Here is a 3,672-nt window from a genome sequence, read left to right as displayed (position 1 = left end):
GTCTTTCTCTTTCTTTATCACGCTGGTTATCGTTGGCTTTCAAAAGCTCGAGGGCATAGATGTATCGCCTTTAAATTTAAACAAATATAAACCAAATATGGAGCATCAAAATACCTGCGTTCTGGATATATTTCCACCAGCAACTATCATTATAAAGGCGGGCCTGTGATCGCTGGTTAGAATACCAGCAATCTCATATCGATGCACGGACAGCGATCAATTGCAACATAATAAACAGGCTATCATACATATACATCCATGCCTTCCATTCCCGTAACACCTTGCTATATAGATATATCAATATCCGATGCTCCTAATCGGAATGGTTATGCGTTCAACAACCAACAACCACTTCCTTTATAACCTTATACTATTAATATCAGCAGCAAACTATCATTGAAAGCACACGACGGACATCAAACTATTATAACAGAGATGAGCCAAGAGGTTAATGAAGACAGGTGCGCTCTCGCGCTATATCTGCATAAAATCGATTTAATGTATCTCATATGAAGTCGCGCATCAACGCTTTACATATGTGCCAATCACGCACTGAAACACCAACAACCAGGTTCGAAGCCGCGCAAGGGTACTTACCAGATTACGTTCCAAATTCCATTATAAACAAACCTTATAGAGCTCAATTCATACAGGCAAACATTGTACGTTGTATTGCAGAGGAATTTGGCCGAATCAAGGCGAAATTCTGCCAATTTTATTTGCGCCTGCTTTTCCAGCGCTCAACCAATCGTTCTACAGCAACTTCCCACAGATTTTAGCATCTTTTTAATTGATACTGATGCAAGGACCATTATCACTTCATGCAGATTATAAAACATCAACTCCTCACAGTAATAGCGCATTGGAAAAAACAACTTCAACTATTTCGGCAACTATGTGCAAACCATATCTCGGAATTCATTAAACACAAACACATCCATATCAATTGAATTCAAATACTCATATTTACATAAACAAGCATACACAACAAGTACATTCATGGCCAGATATGCAAATCCATGGCCCTTTTACAAACTGCCAGAAGGCTCTCAAGGAGAACCCTTCCTTACTTCTCACACTCCCTCCTCTCACACTCTTCTATGCCTTGGAGGCTTCTTAATTTATTAGCTTAGCATGATCTAAAAATCACTCAACTAAAGCTCATGCAATGCATACATATGGCAAAAGCATCTTTTTAGCTTTATTCTGTCTTTTTCCTATTCTAAAATAGAAAAGCTTTCCTTATCCCTTAAGGATCCACATCCATCACTTTTATGCCTAAAAGCTCTCCTAGTTTTATTTTGAAAATATCTAAATATTAAAATGACTTTGGACTTTAGGAAACTAATGCATGACCCCTATGTCTATAATTTTCAATAATTTCCCTTTGGGGTTAGATGCTCCCGCATCAATATATTATACCACTAGGGTTGATGGAAATGGGTACTAGTTAAAATCTATCTTGAATGACAATAATATTAGGTGATACGAAAAATGTTAGAACCTTCAATTCCTTAATTTGGATGTTTTTTTTTTTACCTTGTATGTCTAACTGAGTCTTTGATAAGTTAAATGAAAGGCATCCAAGAACCACTTTGACAAGGATAATTATTTACGAGTGGTATTGGAAGGGTATAAATTGACAGCAAAGTTGTAGCAATGTGATTTGTTGGTCTATAAGAAGTTTGTTCAGAGATTGGTTGAATCAATTGCCCAATTGTTTTTGGTAGGATGTTCATTCACTTAGGCCCTTTTCTATATAAGCTTCTAATATAATGTTCAAATTTGTGGTTTTTATTTCAGGCATATTTATCATCAACTTGGGTAATACTTGTGAAAAGTTGCAGCTTGGTGCAAGAGTAATTGTTGCAATAGAGAACCCTCAGGATATAATTGTACAATATGTGATGACATATGATCAACAAGCAGTTACCAATTTTTCCCAATTTATTGGAGCTGATGCAATTTTTGGTGGACATACACCTGGAACATTTACAAATAAGCTTCAAACATCATTTTCTGAGCCTCATCTGATGATTGTCACTGATCCAAGTACTCACCCTCATGTAATAGTTTAAGTAATTTCCTAATGGGTGATTTGAGTGATATAACTTTTAACCATATTACATGTTGGTTCATATTTTAAAAATTTTAAATCTTTTATTCTAACAACCATCATTTTTGTTCCTTGTAGCCTAGAAGAGAAGAAACCCTTTCTAGTATTACCACTATTGTTTTTTGCAACATTGATTCTCCAATGAAACATGTTGACATTGGTATTATTGCTGATAACAAAGCTAAGCACAACATTGGTTGTGTGTTTTTTATGTTAGCAAGGATGGTTTTATAGATGGAAGGAACGATTGCCCCAAGTCGCAAATGGGATATCACGGTAAACTCAAGTCTAGGCCAATGAATATACTTCAATTGCATTTTACAAATCATTGTAAATGGAAAATTTTATCATAACTTGGTGCCTAAATTCATTTTTTTCTGAGTTTTTGCAGGTTGACTTATTCTTTTACAAGGAGGCAAATGAAGCCAAGGAAAGAGGAGAAGAGTTTCCCCATCTGAGTATGTTCCTACTTTTTCTCTTGGTGCAAAGAAATAGCCTACAAAGGTTGTTGATGCCCAGTGGGAATCTGAGGCACCTGTAGTTCCCGAGACTTTGCTCGCAGTTAGTTGTGTTGATTGGATGCCTACTGTTGCTCAATTTCATTTTTCACTCAGTGTGGCTTTTACAATTTTCTAGTCCTGTTAAAGTTTGCTGGTGCTTTGATTTTTAAATCTTTAAAAGATGGTAAGTTATTTTTGTTTGAATTCTTTAAATTTTGTATTGTTTGCACTTGATTTCTTCAGAAATTGTTAGTCTTTTAGTTTTAAATTTCAAACTTAAATTAAAGGATGAGATTTTGAACAGGTGATCTCTTCTGAGTGACTCACCTAATTATATTTTTTTTTAATGAGCCCATGTTTTTGTGATCAGTTATGGATGTTGTGGGATGGGATATTGCAACTGTTCTACCCGTACCGGCAGCTGCAGGGTGGGATGTGGCCCCTGTTCCGCAACAACCTCTAGTTGGAATGGGTGCAACTAGTTGGGAACTTTGTTGCGCCCACAAATTGGTCTTAATAGTTTATCTTTGGGAGGGAAGAAGCCTTGAAATTATATTGTTTTCTCTCCGCTCTCGAGTAATATCAAAAAAATGTTACTTCTATATTTGATGTATTGTGAAACGTATCTTAATTTTTGTCAATGGTCTTCAGTTGTGATTTGGACTGCATTATGAAATCAATACTGCAGTTGTAAATGCATGGCATTGCTGAAACATATTATAGATGGATTGCACTAATTTATTAGTTTGTTGTTAGGATATTCACTTTAGCTCATCCTACCTTAAATACTCCTCTATTGAATAGGTTTTGGAAATTAACTGCATTGTTTCATTATAATTGGTCAGATTTAGAAATCAAGCTTTTATCTTTTGGTGATTGTAACTGAGTTTAGGTGTTAGCAATATTTTAAAAACATTCCAGATTTTTTCATGCATAGTCATTCTTTTGTACAATACCTACAAAATGCTATTTTGAAGGAGATACCTTGTTAGTTACATGGGGAAGACAAGTCTTCAACATAAATTTTTCGCAGTGTGTTCTTGAGGATCTTCTACA

General features: G+C 35.5%; 1 pseudogene; it reads left to right on the top strand.

Moving 5' to 3' along the window:
- Positions 1-1,439: 1,439 nt before the first annotated feature.
- LOC149159029 (small ribosomal subunit protein uS2-like) lies at positions 1,440-3,273 on the top strand (annotated as a pseudogene).
- Positions 3,274-3,672: the final 399 nt, after the last annotated feature.

Source organism: Pinus tabuliformis, chromosome 5_2 (genome assembly GCF_031772625.1).
Source record: "Pinus tabuliformis cultivar Carrire ecotype Pingquan chromosome 5_2, CPIR1, whole genome shotgun sequence".
Classification (NCBI taxonomy): domain Eukaryota; kingdom Viridiplantae; phylum Streptophyta; class Pinopsida; order Pinales; family Pinaceae; genus Pinus; species Pinus tabuliformis.
Note: the sequence above shows the minus strand (reverse complement) of the source record. Positions and strands in the feature narration are given on the sequence as shown.